Source organism: Lates calcarifer, linkage group LG11 (genome assembly GCF_001640805.2).
Source record: "Lates calcarifer isolate ASB-BC8 linkage group LG11, TLL_Latcal_v3, whole genome shotgun sequence".
NCBI classification, from domain to species: domain Eukaryota; kingdom Metazoa; phylum Chordata; class Actinopteri; family Centropomidae; genus Lates; species Lates calcarifer.
In genome coordinates this window covers 8,250,435-8,270,047 of record NC_066843.1, presented here as the reverse complement: position 1 = coordinate 8,270,047, position 19,613 = coordinate 8,250,435, and the positions used below count along the sequence as shown (strand labels likewise).

The window sequence follows — 19,613 nt, the reverse complement described above, 5'->3', positions numbered from 1 at the left end:
CCTGCATGATGAGAAGTAGAATAAAAGAATGGGGGGCAGAGATGGAGAGAAAAAGAGAACTGGGGACAACATAGGGAGTGAGTAAAAGAAGGGGAGGTGGGTGAATGAAGCAAGCGGGGGGGAAGTTGTCATTAAAGGAGGCAGAAAGGAGAGAGCAAGGAAGAGGGATGTGAGATGTAGGGTGTGAGTAGGTGGTAGGATGTGAGGGGATGTGAGTGGAGAGGAAGGGGGGAGTGGGCATTAGAGGGAGACGGAGGCATCTGCTGCTGCTCCACATGGATGTTTATCCAGCCTGTGGCTTCCTGAGAGACACATAGTAGAACTTCTCTCCCCAGAAGCCGCCTCTCACATCACTCTGTGGGTCTCCATGTTTGTGTGTGCAGAAGTCCAGATACATTTCTGTGCTTAATAGTCCTTGCATGTATTACGCACTGGCCCGGTATGTGTGCCTGTGGTGTTCCTGCACCTATCTAAGTATAGCATTGGCGTCTCTTTTGCACGGGTGCTAGTGTGCTTCCTCTTCACCAATTCTAGTTGGGTTTCAGCGTAGTGTAAAGCAGCGCAACCCCTTTAGCAGGCCGGTGGTTGTGTCCAGCCCTGGGTGAGGGGGAGGGTTGGGGAGTGGATGGAGGGACGGCGGCAAAGAGAGGGGTGTATATATTTAGCTCCATGCACAGTTGGGAGGCCAGATTGAAGACTGAAGTACTGCTTAATACTTATAGTACGCACTGTTAATACACACTGACTACAGAGTAGTTGACTCGGTGCACAGAAACCGTGTTCAGGCTAACAGCAGCTACAGCATGAGAATTGCCTCTCAAAATGGAGGGGAGCAGAGAGCTCTGTGTTGCAGCGTGGCTGTTATGAATATTTGAAGCACCCATATCGCTAGACTCCTGGTTGTTGCTCGAGGGGGGAAACATGGGAGCGGGCACATAGTGGTTGGCAGTGCAGAGAGGCCAGGATGGAGGGGGTTGGCGGGCAGTGGCGGAGGCAGTGGCCCATCCTGAGGCTGGCAGCAGGCGGCTCAGTGAATGAAAGCAGGGCAGGTCATGTGTGGGTGGGGAGGCGGGACTCTCCTGCTGCTGAGACAGATGCCACGGTTGTTAGGCTTAATTTCTTCTGCCAAGCACCACCCAGCACTGGCCAAAAACAAACTCAAATGCTTGTGGCCAGTGTGTGTGTGTCTGTTTCTGTGGCTGTGTGTGTGTGTCAATAGAGAGAAAGAGCACTGTTTGATTCGGTATCAGGCTCTACCAGGAGCACACACAAGCAGAGCAGTAATCGTTTACTGTTCAATCCTGTCCACCTTGCATCTCCTCCTCTGTTCTCTGAGTCTCTTTCTTGGTCCTATCGCCATTTCTCACCATCCATCTTCCTGACTCTTTCTGGTCTGTCTTTCTCTCTCTCTCTCTCTCTCTCTCTCTCCATCTTTACTCCATCTTTCCCTCTGCAGCAAAGCTGGCTCCCACTGCAGTGAAAAGAAAAAAGGCAGAGAGAGGGTAGTGGTGTTGGTGGTGTTAGGTGGGTGGGGGGGGCAAAGAGAGACTGAGAGAGAGAGAGACAAGCGAGAGATGAAGAAAGAGCAGTGTGGTATTTGGCTCAGTGTTGCATTATTGGCTCTGGTTGATCTGATCTGAGCAGATTACAGGAATACAATACTCACAAATCACCGTTCTGCCTCTTGAGCCTCACACCCTGTCACTTGCACGCAAACACAACACACAAGTGCTAACTCTCTTCCACACACACACACACACACAGAGACATACACACCCTCCCCTGAGCCGACACCCACACCTGTGGCCTGTCTAGCCACTCTGTCGTTGCTGCTCTTTATACCCAACATTACATTCACCCCCCCCCCAACACTCGAGCGCACACGTCATTCACCACACCGCTGCCTTCCCTGACAAGAGACATCACCCATGCAGCAAGACATAATTACCTCTCAACTAATAATTAGTAAAATTAATTCTGCAGCAATAAAAGACAGATTCTAAAAGCTGAATGTATTCAAATTTACCCCCGCAATGTGTTCATTATAAATGAACACTTATTTCTTCCCCTCCACATGCTCTGTTGCTCGTTCATTCTCTTCATTCCTCTCTTGACTTCACTCAGCCGAGCCAGGTTGGAGGCTGTCAGGGTGGGGGCGGGGCGGCAGCCTGTGCCAAGGCCAGTGCGACATGTTTTGCCTCTTTACTTACACATTAATTCAAGTATTGATCATGTTTGTGTTAAGCGCGGGGAAAAGGAGAGCAGGGAAGTCAGAAAAACACCAAACTGAATTCATCAGAAACAACAGTCTCCATTGCCATTAAGGAAACAAAAATCCTGCTGACACACACACACACACAAACCTGGCACACACCCATCAGCTCCCAAGGACGAACACACCATACATATACTTACATGCATACTGTATACAGGTGAAGACAGATTCAAAGGTTTACACAGCAGCCTTCAAACCCAGCTCCCACCACACCTAAGTACATGTACACAACCACCACCACATTCATTTCATCTGCAGAACAGCAGGTCTACAGATGCAGATCAGTAAACACCAACTCCCACTTCAACAGTACTTATTCATTCATTCATCTATTTACTCATTCAGTCACCGATACATTTCACATCAAAGATTAATTGACTCATGTAAGATTTTGAACACAAAATTCATTGGATACAAAAATGAGAGCAAAGTATCTGTTTATTATGGAAAACCGTGCAGCTCCTGTGTATTTTTCCATCAATCAAAAGAAATAATAGCACTCTTCATCTCTGGCTGTATTATGGACTGAGGATGTTCTTTAATAAAACTGAGCAAAACTGCAGCACAATTGAATTACAGTGCTTTAAAAAAAAAAAAAAAAAAAAACAAGTAACGGTTGCATATGTGCATCACATTACAAATGCTGGAGTTGCCATTGTGTAGCACAGCAGTAATCTCTCTCACACACAACACACAATGGTGAAAGCACTACCAAAGCGCGTCATGGTGTCTGGGTGGTAGACAGGCTTCGGAGACAACAACGGTGAAAATTAAATTCCATTTAAGGCTAATCCCATTTTCAACCTCTGCTGAGTCTCACTGCTATTGTGACAGTCAAGGAAATCTGTCTCAATTGTTCCATTGCGGGAATTGATGGTGGAACACGATACAGCATAAATAATGGAGCTTGATCACCAAGAGACAGACCCTGAAGGAGACTATGACAGGGTCAGACAAGCATGCTGCAGCCAAGGGTGGTGGATAGGGCAGGGGATAGACACATGCCAGACAAGAAGGTGAGAGAGACAGGCGAGCAGAAAAAGTGAAAGGCCGGTAAAGAAGGGGGGACAGTAAACAGTGTGTGTGTATCTATGCCATGCTAATTCTCTTGACATTTCACAGGCAGTATTGTTTTGCTGCGCCCGTTACTGACAGAGATGAGGTGAGAAAGGGAAAGATTTGAATGTCGCACAGGCTGCAGGACAGACAATAGCCTCGTCCCAAATGTCCCAACATAAACCAACCGCAAGTGTCACACACATAAACAAATGTATACACACACTTCTTGGCATTGGAAGTGAATCGGCCATCGGCATCTCAAGGGAAGCAAGGCAAGAATAAATTATCTTGGTGCTCTCTAGCACCAGCTCCTCTCTAATCGAGCACTGGCATCGCTTAGTGTTCCTCTCTCTACGAGAGTAAATATACTCATCTATTACATGAAACAAAATTGTTCCCAGTTAACAGAGTGCCAAGAAGGTTGGGATTATTATTTAATAGAGTTTAATCTGAACTAAAAATACAAACTTTAATTTTAGTACCCTGATGAGGACAAGAGGCAAGGATAGAGGACCCTCCCCGAAAAATAAAACAGAGCTATAATTACACAGAAGATGAAATGAGGTGTTCAAATGTGAGACTGGAGAGATGCTCATCGAAAATGATGTAGGAACGACAGGAGACTGACACGTCGAGGTAGATGCGCAAACACCATCCACCTACTTTTCCTATTTGCATTCATTTCACATCCAACTCGAAATTCACATTCAATTTTACAGTCAGTTCACGTCCAAGCTGGCACTCAAATTCAGCCACTTGTGCATGCAGCCTGTATTCGTGGGTCAGTGTGGTTAAAGCTGACACTTTCTGTCAACACACCCATCACTAACCCCCATTACTTGCTCACTTAGTCTCTTCCATCATTCCTCATTTGCCACGCACACACGTGTGCACGGTGGCCGCTACAATCTGCACCAACGCACAGTCATCACCCACTTGTTTGTTTAGCAGTTTGTTCATTTGCTCAGGCCTTCACTTGTCCACAATATTCTCACCCACTCATTCGACGTTCATTCATTGTCTCAGCCTCTCCGATCCCCCCCACCACTCCTCAGTCACATGCCCTCTCTTGCTCTCACCCACTCACACCTTCTACTTCTCACCCATTGTTCCCAGTTGCACACTTCCTCTCTCTTTCTCTCCCCTCTCTCACTGTCTGTCACACACTTCCAATCCAGTCTGTCCCTCCTCTTCATTAACCCCCTGGATGATATGGTCCCTCACCTCGCCTCTCTGTTCATCCTCCATGACACTCACAGGGTAAGACTGCTGTCCCCCTCTCTGTATAGATTGCCTCCACCCATTCCAATAAAAGATTTAAGAGCTCCTTTAAGTGCTAATCAGGTTGTCATCCGTGCAGCCAAAATCAGAGGCTTGATAAATAAAGGCTTGTCTCTGTTGGCTAGCGGCTCACTGTGTTTAAATAGGTGACACCGGAGTGCATTCTGAGCGCGCCAGATCGATGCCAGAACCCCTGGGGTCCCCTGAAACGGTGAACAGAGACAAAGCTTAGCGCTCAATAATAACGCAGGGATAGGCAGCTTGCTCCCTATTTTCAGAGGAACTCTCCCTGGGCTTGTCCTCCACTCCCCTCGTTCTTTTTTTTTTTCCTTTTCCTCTCTTCACGACAGGCCTTTTCAACTAGCCAGTTGGCAGAATTGCGTAAGCATAGAGACCCAAAACCTTTATTTTCGTACATTACACAGAAGGTTAAGCTGGTGCACTGACGGAAGTGCATTAAAAATACCAACAGACACAACAATCGCTCCTATCTTCAATCCCCAACCAGCACACTCTCTGCTGTCCAATCATCCCATCACATCCCACTACGGCCAATTTGCCGCTATGCCCAATCTCTCCTCTGCAGTCAGACTGTTCACCATCACTCAAAATAGCATATCACCAGCCCTCGCTGTCACCCGCCACGCCATATCACCAAAACTCCCGGCCCTGTCCAATATATCCAGGCACCAAATCCTGACATAGACATGTGCTAACACTGACCCATGCTTACACACCACTGCAACACAGTGCTCCTCCTTAACCCTCCACAGCTCCCTACCTCATCTCACCTTGTGTTCATTCACATTCCCTCCCATGAAAGCTCTACACCCTGCCATGGCAATATAAAAAGGTCCACCTCTCCCTCTGTGGCTCTTTTACCTCTCTTTGATTTTCTGTCCATCAAGGGGGCGTGGATTAGCGCTCTCTTGTTTATCTGCTCGTCAGTTTTATCTATCTATCACTAAGCCATCCGCTGTGCTGCAGCGGCCTCAGCACTGCATTAATCCCCTATCAGCCAGCCAGCCATCCATCACCCCGCTGTCTATCACGTCAGATCCATCATCCGCCCATCTGTCTCACACTGCCCATGCTCAGAAATGATCTACTCGGAGAGCCCCACTGGCGAGTCACAGAGGGTGGAGGGGACAGCGGGGCAGGAGGAAATTAGAGGGAAATGCAGACACAGAAGACAGGGGAGAGGGAGAGAAGATTATACCCTGCCCTTCCTTCCCTCTCCCCCCTCTCAGCCTGCATGCTGCTAAAAGTGTTCTCTTCATTTCACTTCATGCTTATTAGCTGTTGTGTTTGTTTCCTTGTAATTTGTTTGTTTTCTTCGCCCGCTAATTCTAGCCAGTGGGAGAAGTGCCAGTGGAGGGAGAGATAGCTGATGGGGACGGGGGTCATAAATCCCATAAAACCCCGATGTAGTGAGAAACCCCAGCCCCTCTATCTCCGGCACGTCGGAGCTAGGAAGGGATATTGTCTAAAGCCTCCAGCTTTAAAACAGCTCAATATCTGGGTTCATCAGGGGTCATTTGTATTTCCATCCATATCTGCTGGCATCAGAAGGTGAGTAGTGTTGGGGGGGGCATGAACAGGAGAGAAGGTGAGTGTAAGGCAAACGTTACTGCACTCACAAAGGAAGGAGAGTCCACACAGGTGCATGTAAGTGCAGGGTGCAGGGGCAAGAGAGTGTAAACAGGCATGTATTAGGAGAACCAGTGAGCACATAGACGTTCAGGTCTGTAAACTGCAAATGGTAGTTGAGCAAACAGGTATGTATGTGGGCTGAAGCACCGTAATTATTTAGACTAGTCAACAAACAGAGTCTGTGAGGGCAGAACAAATTGTTTAGAGGGTAACAGAAAGAGCACAGAGAAAGGTTAATGTAGATACTCTCAGATTGTACACTCAGAGAAAAAGCAACCAGGTTTATGGAAAGAGGAAGTTAAATAGCCTAGCAGCTTTGCAGAGACCCAAAGTAGTAGATCTGTGTGAAGCAGTTTGTTTAAATATGCACTAAAACCTGTTTACTGTGAATAACTACCTAACCACCTCAAGGCAATCGCATGATTATGGTCTGCAGTAACTCGATTTGCCCGGTAGCCAGTGTTTACATGATTTGTTTGATGCCAAGTAGCCGAGCAAAACATCTTTTTAGCACCACAAGGAAAACGGAGGGACTTTGTGTCTATGTTTTGTTGTGATGATGAATTTATAGAGCCCCGTAACACAGACTCTGTCACTTGCAGAGTTAGTTGTAACATGAAAGCCACTTTGCTGTCGCCCCAAAAAATCTGTTTTTTTTTTTGTTTGTTTTTTTTTGTTTTTTGCTTTGTTTTCCTTTGTTTTCCACCACTAGCCGTGTTGCTGTTTGTACAGAAACACCGCTTTGCACAGAATCAAAACACCAAAAGAAATCAGAACGGAGGTGCATACCAGAGTACAGCAAAAAGATTGATTCTGGGGTCAGAAAATTGAGTTATCCTTTCTTCAATTCTCCCTTTAATTCAACTAAAATAATCCATTTAGCACATTTACATGACAGCTGCAATAATCTGAGTACTCCCTTAATCTGTTATTTAATTAATTATGTTACAGGCATCCACGTAACCTCTGAGTGTAAAGTAGTTCTGTAGTATTGAAGCCATTCTGTCAAAATGCTGCATAGCACTGAAGGTTAGTGTTTCCTTGTGAGTCTTTGAATGCAGGTAAGGCACTTCAGGCATCTACAACCTGTACAGTATACTTTCTAACAATGTTACACAAGCAGCCACCATTCTGTTTGCATGTGAGGCTAAGGATCGTTCAAACAGTATTCTTAGTTTTTTATCCTATTGGCTATATACAGTATAATGTATGTTATAATGCACAGCAGAAATGCCAGTGGAATACAGAGTGCTGCCCTTTGCATTTGTTTGAACTTTTATGGTAATTATGACCTGAGCTGTGGTCCATGTTATATGATTAAATAAGCACACGGATTAGGAGTTTTAATTCTGCTGTATTTCATTACGTGCCTGGGTTTACCCTCCAGTACCAAGCTACCACTGCTCTAGCTGGATTTTTCTCCAAGAATCTACAATAGCTTTCAGGATTTGCAATATTAAATACAATAGCATACTGTATTAGGATGCTACTGTAGACTTGTATGCCAAGCCTCAGAAATTCATCATTTTCTTTGCTGATGATCTCCTCAATCCAGTCAATTGTTTTTATCCCGTGTACTCAGATAGCCTTGTAGGATTACAGCTCAGTCTACACAATGTCGTGTGAACAGAGCGAGCTCTGTGAATGTGGACAACCAATTGACAGCTGAGATTCCCTTCTGTGTAATATCAATATCAGTGGTCCTCCATTACACATAGAATAGGACGACAGAGAAGTGTGAAGCTTCTGCTTTTATCCATAAGACAAACATCTCCAAACAAATGTTCGTCTTCCACAGGCAGGCAAATCAGATGAGACAGCTGTCAGAAAGCATCCATATCCATCCTGAGTTAGCTCTAATTAGATAACTACTCTCCCTCCTCTGGCCCTCTATGACAGATACTGCTCAATCATCATACTGGTGCTGAACACTGCTCCACTCTTACAATATGCAGTCTGCAATTACAGCGTGTACTTCTGTTACACAATGACACCTCACGCACTGCACACATCCCAGCATGGTGCTAATACATGCATATACTGTACTGTAAGTTTACATGTGGATTAACGCTGGACATGCATGTGCTGAGCCTGCATCTGGTGTGTCATTTTATAAAATACAAAAAAATACAAGTAGCAGTGTGCTTTTGCATGTGCAGTAAAGAACACATATAAATTGTAAACGCTGCTACTCCAATAGAAGGGTGAAACCTTCAGTCTATAACAGATGCAATTACCAGTTACACAAATATACGGAGAGAGGGGAAGAGACACACAAACAAAATCACGACTACAGCCACATAAACACATACCTACATTATTTCGTACACACTGAATTAATCAGCTCTTAGACAAATAGCTGAATAAATACTGTGGATAACCAGATCAATATTGTACACTCAATTCATTTGAGTTCACAGAGATGTCAAATTCTGCATAGTTCCACGGCACACTGATTAAACTGGCACCACATTAATTCAGTAAATCAATAAAACCAATCTTTCAAATAAATCAAGTCGCATGGACGACTAGGGCCAATTGGAGGGCTAGGACACATTAAAATCCCCTTGCTCCAACTGCATATCTATGTCAACCAGGCAGCACACTGATTTGCTATGTGGATTCCACAATTTGTGGAATGAAAATGATTAATCCACGAAACAATAACCAGGGTGCCAAGAAGGCACATGGTAATTCTATAATGATCAAAGACTCAATTAAATCCTTTTCCATTCTGTTCCCTAAATGCCTCATGTCTGTGACTGCAGAGCAAAAGTGTGAGCATGTGCGTGCGTGCCTGTATGTGTGTGTGTTTGGTGGTCAGTTTATGGTGTGTGTGTCTTCTTTGTGTTGTCTCGGGGCTGTGAGGTGACCAGAGGTTAAACTGTGGTCTGGCAAGTGTCTTTTGTGGTCAGATGACGTATGGCATGTGGTCCATGTTCATAATCTGGAGCACTGCAGGGTGAGGGAACAAGTGGTGTGATCATAATCACTGAATTATAAGCACATTCATATCCTAATAGACAAGCCAGTGTATTTTATTCTATTAGAAATATGTCCTTCACCACCCACCATGTGGCTTTTCATGGTGCCTGTCATTTTTTATTATTTATACAACATTCTTCTTTTTTGTCGATGTTTCAAATGAAAGAAGCAAAGCACTCAGTTGCTAAAAATTGCTGCACTGCACTGTAGTTTTTAGAAACAAACATAAAGAAAAACCTTCACATAACCACCAAAGGTTTGCTGAGCATGCATGGTCATTTTTAGCAGCACCTTACTTCACATTGATCCACACCTGGGCGCTAGCTGTTGATCGTTGTGCAGCCTCACTGGAAAAATTTAGGCTCTATCCACTTACTGGCACGGGACATTACAACCTTAATCCTATCTTTGTACTGTACAGGAGAAAATGTGATGTAAAAATTCCTTCTGCTCTCTGTGTCTCCAGAGGTCTGCCTGTCTACAGAGTACTGCTGTGGTCTGGGCTGAACCACAGGCTTTATTTACCTCATATTTAATAGTCCCAACTCCAAGGGAGGTCCAAGATGTCCCCAAAATCAGACAACCGAGAAATCGTTTTGCCATCTTATTTTCTCACTAGCACTGGGTGCTAACATATGCCATAGACAATGTACAATATGTTTTATTCCAGAGCATATGGACAGAAAACCTAAATGATGTAACCTGTGATTTTAAAAAATCCAGTCGAACATCTGCATTTTATACGTGGGTATTGTAGGAGCAGCTACAAATAGTCAAAAGAGTCTTGAAAACAGGCACAACATTTCAGTTTCCTCTGTCGATAAATGATGCACATTTTGAATAAAATACTTCTGCTATAATGAATTGTTTTATTAATAATGGATCACATGACTACTGATATTGTGAAAGATGTCACTCAGTGATGAACCCAGTCTGCCAAAACACTTACCATATCAACTTTAGAAGGTGATATTACATCAGTGTTTTATGTACAGTTTGTTCCAGGAATTGATTAACGCAGGTTTAAAGAGAACATTGGGAAAATGCCAGTTTTTGTGAACACCACTATTAAGCTGATTTCCCCAGCCAAATCTGAATGTGTGTTTGTCTGGTCGCAAACCCATTTGTACCTCAAGTTAAGACTAATTGTACTCCAACAGTGTGGAGCACATTTACTGTGTGAGCACAGACTAACATTATATATTATCAATGTTGTAGCAGACGGATTTTAAAAAAAAAAAAAAAAAAAAAAAAAAAAACAGCTGTGAAAAGGTTAATATGCTGTTGCGCTCATTTAGTTTTCTGCATGGTGTCAGAGAGGTGAATCTATGATACCACAAGTGTGAGTAGTATTTTCCTGTGGTTTGCTGTCCATATGTGCAGAGGAGCAGAGGGCATGAGGATTGGAGAAGAGCGGCACAGGGCAGTCTCAGGTGAGACATGCATAGTCCCAACATAATTATAATCCTTAATTAATCCACTCCGGATGCACTCTTGCTCTCTCTCCCTCTCTTTCTTTCTCTCTGTTTATGGACTTTTTCCATCATGGTGCACCTCCCCCTGATCTGTCTCATCTAGTATCTGCCTACTGTATGTATAATGCTCTAGGTGTTTTTGCAGCTGTTTATGGATATACGTGCCCTTTCACACCTCTCTCAAGGAGCTCCATCTCTCCTCCCGTCCTCCCCTGCCTCATCTCTCCTCTCTCTACCTGCTTCCCTCCAACTCCCATCTTGGCAGACAGGCAAACAAACAGCTTCTTCTGGTCCCGTGTTGTTTCTTGGTGTTGCCTCTTCTCACAGCTCATAGCATGGACACATACACACGCAGACACTGCAAACACAAACATGCTCACACCAGTCCAACATCGTATACTCCAAGGGGAGTGCTGCTGACACAAATACGAACCCACCAGAGCCGTACTCTGTGGAATGACTCAGGTGAGTCTCAGGTGAACATCACTGCTTGTCAGGGCCAGACAGCCAGTCTCTCTCTGTCTCTCTCACACACACACACACACACAAAGATGGAGTTCCTGTTTATATACACGTCTCTCCTAATTCTGCTGCCTATCCAAGTACGTTGATAGCCTAGACGATATTGAGTAACTCCTGTATCCGTCACTGACTGTGAGAGGTCAGTGGCAGAGAGCAAGAAGTGGATTGTGTAAATAGAGGTGTAATGAAGGAACATTGGAGTCCTGCAGCTGCAGATGAAGGGTCTGTACGTGGCACTAAGCTGAAGGTAATGAGGACAAAGGTGTCAGTATTGACGCTACTAGAGTGAGTGCGCCAGGTGTGAGTAGGAGTGACGACTACTCCTGCCATTACTACTCAGCCTCCTGCTCTGCCTGCTCTGCCCGAGCCAATTAGAGGGGCTCATCCGCCACTCCGCTCTGCACCCTCTGTCAAGCTATCAGAAAAACATAAGGATTGATTGGACAAGCTATTAGGTCAATTGATCCCTGTTTCCTTTCATCTGTGTGCTCCTCCTTTTTCAGATGGACAGATTGGATGTGGAAAGCTACTCCAATTACCTGAGGACAAGGATTTGACTAAGATGGCCTGATGGACCTTCTCTCCATCTCTCCATTTGCCTGTAACACATTTATTCAGAGTTTCTCCCTTCCACTATTGAGTGATTTTAGTTTTTGTTTAAGTTAAGCACTCATTTTGTGTCAAAAGATATCACAACCTTGCCGACATTAAGTTGTTCTTGTTTGCTAGTGCCTCTGGATATGTGTTAGCTTCCTACATATCTACTGGAATATATAAGCATTAATACCTTTCTCTGTGATTCTTTCTGTGGTTTTCTATAGGTGCAAAAGGCTCAGAATCAATCTCACAGTGTTAAGCACACCATTGCCATTATACACATTTGGCAGGAGCTGCCATAGCTGATTTCCTAAAATGCCAGACAATCAGCAGAGCAAGATTATATTGATTTGTGATCATTATTCTCAAGTGCCTTCAAAATTGTGTCTTGGCACAGGGCCTTGAAACCCCATTAAATACATGTTAAGAAATGAAAACTGATGTACACAGAGTGAGCTGATAACTGGTATTTGAAGTTGTTTTTAACGGCATGAATAGGAAAATCAGGCAGGCTCAAAAGGCCACTCAAAGCAGTCCATTACGAATCGGGTTTAGAATTTGGTCGTCGAAACTGCAGCAACGCACTTTTAAACACCAATTCAGAGTCCCCTTCCCCCTGACAAATCTGTGTAAAACTGAATGAATTGCTGGTGAGGCTGATTGGTCACATTGATTGAGCATCACTGAGTCTTTTCACTGCTGTACACCAAGTCGTCTCTCACTCGATAGACACAACCCAAATACACCAGGCACTCAATCCAATGTGTTGCTACATGGGCCCATCCAGCTAATTTAACACCCACTCCATTTATGAAAAAGAGTCCTCATTGATTTTTTCTGTTCATGTGCTCTGGCTGTTCCTGTTCATTTTCGTCATGCCGACGGCTACACATGCTCAAGGCTGGCAGCAACTGAATTGAATTAGCGTTTGGTAGGGTTAGATTGTAAGATTGGCTTCTCAAAGCCAGCTCACACCTCCAGCCTTTCTCCAGATCTTGCAGAGACCAGGAGCTGCAGTTACGGGCTGCAGCATGGCACATCACGAGAACTCCAGAGCACAGAGCCATGAGCTTCAAAATGGATGCACATTGCCATTGCTTTGCACTCAGTACCAACAAAGACCATTTCTGCTTGTTGCCCATTATGTACTTCTCCCCCTTTGCTATTGCACACTCTGTTTTGCGCCCTCCTCTATTTTCTTGTCCTCTCCTTATCCCTCTCCTTCCAATCCATTATTGCATGACCATGCTCCTAAAATGTAATCTAGCATTTAAGGGGAAAACAGCCAACACATTACAAATAGCCTTAGAAAACATAATAGGGTATTTTTGATTGCAATAATTAGTCCAACAACAGCTGTTTAAAACCATTTCCAGTGTGTTTTGTAGGCAGTGGTGAAACACTGAACCACAATAACTGTCATTATAATCATAATGGCTTTCCTGTCAGGACAAGTCTTATCAGGCTGGCGACAACCACAGAGCTGCCACTGCCAGGTAAACAGCGCTGCCTGCGAAGGGAAGGAGTAAGGAAAAACTACGTGGTACTACACAATAAACAGTTTCTAGGTCAGTTCAGTGAAAAACTGCCTGACAGAGACATCACATTTTGACACAACTGAAAACGGCATAAAAGATTACCTTTTGCTTGTACACAAGGGGTGCATAGGTGCACTGCCGCACCACATGGGACACTATAAAAAAAATGCATCTCAGTACTGCCACATCCATCACTGGACACCTCCATCCACTGCAACAGATATTTTTAATCTTCCACCTATTGTGAGAATAGCATCTGCCAATGAATATCCATTCTGCTGAAAATGTCAGCAAATATGTAATAATGGGGTTGCAAATGCTGTTTCAAAATTGTTGTGGTAAAGGTCGCAACTAGTAGTTCAGTTATTAACATGATTTTGAGGGCTATGTCAAAATGTCATTTTGAAAAAAAAAAAAAGTCAGCCAGACACAATTCAATTTTGCAAAGGATTGTTTTCCATGGATTAAAATTGCAAATAATATTCAGAATTCGAATAAATCAATACAGACCATGAGCTTGATTATTCAAAATAAATTCTCCTGTTCAATGAACCATGAGAACCTGGGGACCGGGCAGACTAGCTCGCCAGGCCTGTAGTTCTAATCAGATATCATATCTGGGAGCCTTTCATCATCAAAAAGCAGCAATGAGATTAAGTTTATCATCAGAATACACTGTGGTGCCAGCATACAAGTCTTCTGTTCTGTACTAGCACAAAAGATTCTCCAATCATTCCCTCCTGGAGGTTGAACAAGCTTACAGTGGTAGCATGTGTGTGTGTTAAGCATGTGAGCATGTGTATGTGTGCATGTTAAGACTACATTAGCAAACATCTGGATATGCTAAATATATGGGAGTGCAACAATTTTAAAACTGCTGGATCTCCAGCACAGATGCAGGATTGATGCTTTCCACTGTGTCTATAAAAAAAAACAACTGCAATGTTGAACATAGCCATACAAGTTTTCTCACAAGAAGAAGAAAATGAAAAAAATCGAATGGCAACAAACAGCATTTTGTGGTGTGTATTTGTAGCTACATGTATGCAAGTTTATATGTATTCATTTTCCCTTTTGTATGGTGTGCTAAAATTGAATCGGGCCATGTTTTTCCCTGAATAGACATTTTGCATTATTGTGCAGAAAATTTTTTTATATAGCTTTAATATAGCTTCAAATTCTTCATTTTGTTATCTATAATGGTTTTGCTGTTACTTTTTGAAACTTTTTTTTTTTTTTTTTCCAATCAAAACTGATAAGTGAACAATAGTAGCCATAGTTGAATCGCCTATTGAGTTGAGGAACAACATACAAAATTTGGACGCAAAATTCATCTCAAAATAGAAAACATAATTGAATCGTGGATCCGGTGAATTCTTACAGCTGTGGTGTATAGTCTGTTCTTCTCTGCCTTTTGAATTATGTTTTTTGTTAGCCCAAAGCCCATTGCAACTGTATGTGCTGCTACTAAAAGCCCCGCTCATTTTCATTTCACACCATCATATGCGTGAAAAACATGTCAGTGTCCTTCACAGGTTAAGGACAAATCTCCATAAAGTGTCAAAATCAAAAATCCTTTACTGACATGTAGCATTCAATATGTATCCCCTGCTGTAATTAAAAGCCAAGATGGGAAAAAAATTGAAACATTGTGATATGTTACCATGATAACAAAAGCTTTCAGCATCTTTTAAAATCCAGTGAATATTATTCTCACATTATTCTTTTAACCAGCATAGATGCAATACATATAACTGTCCTGAGGGCATGAAAACATCATAGGTCATTTTATGAAATTCATATCAGTGCTCTTTCTGTTTATTTTCTGTGAACATATTCATTTAGTCAGCCCTATCAGAGCTGTAGGGGGTACACACACATTACACAAAGGAGAGAGTAACAAAAATGCAAAGGAAACATACAAGTATTGACGCTGGTAACGTAGCTCTGTTATTCTTATTCATAAAAATAGTATGTGTGTGTAAGTGTGTGTGCATGTACACACATTCTGTATATGAAAGCATAAGTCTGTGCATTTGTCATGTGCAGACATGCGCAGCGAACACACATTTTTAAAAAACTAAATGCATTTAATAAATGTGAATTATTCCCTTATTCTGTGTAAAGACCGCCAAGCAGGTTCTGTATACAGTATTTCCCTCACAAACAGTACCTTCAGCAGAATAATATGGTCGACGAATACTGACCACAGTATTGTAGAGCCTCCCAAAATGCTCAAGTCACACTGAAATAAATCTAATTATGATTAGTGACTTATTAAAAGTCTGACGATCATTAATGCCATGCTAATGTATGACTATTATTCACCCATTGAAAGCCGAGAATAATTTTTCTGATAGTGATGTGACACCAGACAAGGGGGAAATAAATCCTTCTGTCTTCCCGGGGAGAGTGTTTGGCAGTAAACCAATTCCAAGTCTGGCTTCTTGAATGCCCAGATAACGCAATCAGACAGTTGCAATATTGCTGTTTTACCACCTGAAGAATTTGAATTTCATTCAGCCCCTTCAGAATAGTAGACATGCCAATTTTTCCCCAAGAATTGGCAGGACAAACACAATGCACCCCGGTGGAATGAGGAAAAGCCTTACCAGCAGAAAATAACTGTTTTCAGGGTCTTTCTTCTCTGCCTCCTCAGGTTCACTTTTATCATAATAATACACAAAGACAAAAGGTTTAATTTCTTCTGTCATAACTACAATGTAGGCTGTTGATGCCTTTTTATTAGATATTTTATTATTAAATTGGGAATTAGTTCAGCATAGTAACAATATAAGAGCGCCTCAGTTTTCATGATGTGAACCCCTTAACATTACAGGGTCACATTTGATTAAATTTGGATATGAGGGGATTTTTCCTGCTGTGGTTTTACACAGTAGTGAAGTGATACATTTATTATTTAAGACATGAGCCCATCAGGATGGCCATTCATAGACACAAACTAATTGGGATTTCAGATAAGTTAAATTTGAGGGGAGAAATTAAACTACATCTCATTTTGTTGGGGTGGGGGCACCCTGGAACATTCCTCAAGGACTCCTGGGGCTCCCCAGACCCCTCTGAGAGCAGCTGGCCTATAGGTAATGACTTGAAGAGGCAGAGGATTAATGGTGTAGTCTGGGACATGGGGGACTGGAACAGAGTAGTTCACTTTGAAGCTCTACACTTCGCCCTGATGCATTTATTATTCTAATAGTCAATGAGCTACTAAATTTCTTTCTCTATCTCTCTCTTTTTTTTTTTTTTTTTTTTTTTGGTAAGGGAGATACCCAACAATTCGTCCAGGAAAGAATTAGTTTATCACTCACTATATTTTTGGTTATTTAACACCCTCACAATCCGCCTCATCTTTTCCGGTGTCACCTGCCTGTATTCGCCGAACTGAAAATCTTCCACCACTTCGCTTTTGCAGGACAAGCAAATAGTCATTTTCCCTGCTCCCAGACTATGTGTATTAATTAAAATTGCCTAAATCTATTAGTCTACAGTCTATTAGGCCACGGTGCAATGCATAGGCCCACAAACAGAGGAGTCCCACTCACAATCCCGACTAATTTAGAGCATCCAGCACGCATTTTAAATACGAGGCGACTGCTGTTGACGCACCGTAAACACGAACTCCGTCTCTGTCAAAGCATAAAATATCAATAAATAAATCGGCTTACACGCCTCAACACCTCACGCCGGCTGATAGTGGATGCGCTGGGTGGTGTGACATTTACATGCTACTATCGTCGCGCTCGTATCACATGTATGAACAACACATAACATGAAAACTGTGCTTCGTTCCTACCTTGATTCCTCCAATCTCCTTCTCCTTGATTGCTCAGTGTGTCTCATTCATTCTCGCTTCCCTCCTCACTTGCCTCCTTCTCCTTCTCTCCCCCTCTGGTTATCACTCGTTTTCTCCTCTCTGGTCCCGTCTTCGTGCGGATGCATAAGAATTAAAAATTAATAGCCTGCTATCTTAAAGACAAACCGACGAAAAACGGTAGAGGGGAGGGAAAAAAATCCACCCGACTAAAAAATATGTTAAAGGCAGTGGGGGGGAAATCCTCATGGACAAAGCAGATTCTCACGAAAATGCGCCCGTGCGGGCATCAAAATAAATAACAGCGACGACACCATTGTCCTGCATTAAAAACAATAATGACACGCGAGTTGCAACAACGTCAAGCGGCGTCAGAAATGTGAAACTGTGGTGGAATATTGACAAAATTGAAGTTGTAGTCGCGCTGTCCGTCCGTCGCTGGTTAGATGGTGAATAAGTGAGCAAATGTGCCACCGTCGCAAAATGTCAGTGTAAGGCAAATCAGACTCTTGGAAGTCTGGTGTCTTATCTGTTCACAAGAACGGATCTCCACTTTTTTCAAACTGTAGACTAATCGCCCTCATGCTGTCTCAAAAAAAGCTCTACGGTTTGAAATAACCCGTTGGTATTAGGATAGTCTACACAGGCCATCTGCGGTTATCTTGTGCGTCCTGACGCACCGAGCGGAACACTCGTCTATAGTTTCCCTCTTCGTCGGCAGGCAGCGCACACTCTCATCAGGACCATTCACACGGTATTTTCTGCCACTGCAGTTCTGCATCAGGCCTATTACAACATAGCGCATTCATCATTGCCTTTCACATACAGTTTGGTAGCCTAAAGACAGTTTCAAGACAGTTTTTATAACCAACCCTGACTTAAGGCTGGAAAAATACGCTACTTCTGCCCGCCCACTAGTAAAATTGATTTCTCTGTATCACACTAGCACTTATTTGTTTTGTTTTTTTCTCAGTTCCCTAACCCACGTGGTTTCCAAAGGTGGAGTTCAGGGACCGCCATCTGTGGTAGCCCTGCAAATTTAAGGTATAGTTTGATTCCACTAGTGTAATCCTCCATGAGGAAAACAAAACTTAATACTTGAGTGATAGGTTAACTGTACCTACTGTCATCTCCCTTCTCACTGTGATACATTAATTCTCTATAAAGAAATTTCAAATAGCTGAACTCCTCCCAGATGTGGTTTGTTAGGATACAAGGTACTGGCTGCATTTGATTAATAAATCTGCATCTTAACAAGTTTTCTAATCAAACACAGCCAGGACTCTAAAGCAACCGTTCACTACTTGTGCCTTCACTGCACTGACTTTAAAGGGGTGTTTCACTGAAAGAAAATCTTAAGTTTCTGAAAAGTAGACAATGTTTCATCAGAAATGAAGCTGTTTTCCTCATTACAGCTTGTTATCAGCAAAGGAATGAACCTTGTTGTGTAAGGGCTCAAACTCATTCAGTTTGATGTGAAGACAGAGGCGAGGCCTTTGTATTGGAAAGCGTACTACAGGTAACGTGAGCGATGAAGATTTATCTAAAACAATCCAATTTTCATACCGTACACTTAGTGAATTAATAAACAAAGCCATGATAACAATGTGTGGGATTCATTTACATGCAACTTTACAACTACAACAACTCTTCTGTATTATGAGACTTCTTCACTTAAGTGCACCATTCTGAATTTAAATGTGTCTCAATGGGCATTTTATATTTTTTCATTAGTTTTACAACACTAAAGACAATGTGTCTCTCTAGTGTCAAAGCGCTGATTCTCAGGAGGGATCAAGTCCTTACAAGAGAGCAGTTTGTTGCTCCTCTGCACAGGCACAGATGGATTTTTCAACATATCATTTTCCTGCTTCTTCCACTGACAGACAAGTTGCTGAAAACCAAGATGGAGTGCTGCACTAGGCCAAAAGAGTATCATAAACTGGCAGTTCAGGGGCTCTTCAGGATGTTCACAGGTAAGAGCGAAAAAGAAAATAATCGGATGAATACAAAGCTATGAACAAGTAAAAACCCTTTACTGGAACATGATTTAGCCATTGTTCAGCACATACAAGATGCTCTATGGGAAGAGGGCGAGTCAGGGGATGACACACGGCAACAGTTTCCAGCGGATTTGGAACTCCTAGCATTCGAAGCACATGTTACTCCTCAGCCTGCTGAACTACCAGCACGCACCACACTAAGCAGTCAGGTTTCTCACTTGGCAGTTTTCTCCAGGAGGTATAAATAGAAAACTGGCCCGAAGCCACTTTAGTCTTGTTATCATATGTTAAACGTAGTAGTGCAGGTTGATGCTGGTGCAGCACACAGTCAGTGACAAATCAATTATTCTTTATTACAGTATCTATTAATAATTTGCTATCTATTTTTTTTTC

The 19,613-nt window shown here is 42.9% G+C and overlaps 1 protein-coding gene across 1 annotated transcript in view; it reads right to left on the bottom strand.

Annotated features, from left to right (window-relative positions):
- Positions 1-18,182, bottom strand: part of adgrl1a (adhesion G protein-coupled receptor L1a) — an 88,191-nt gene extending 70,009 nt beyond the window's left edge. The window contains exon 1 of the mRNA XM_018704689.2: positions 17,200-18,182. The gene's annotated coding sequence lies outside the window, so the exon portion shown is untranslated. The remainder of the gene's footprint in view (positions 1-17,199) is intronic.
- Positions 18,183-19,613: the final 1,431 nt, after the last annotated feature.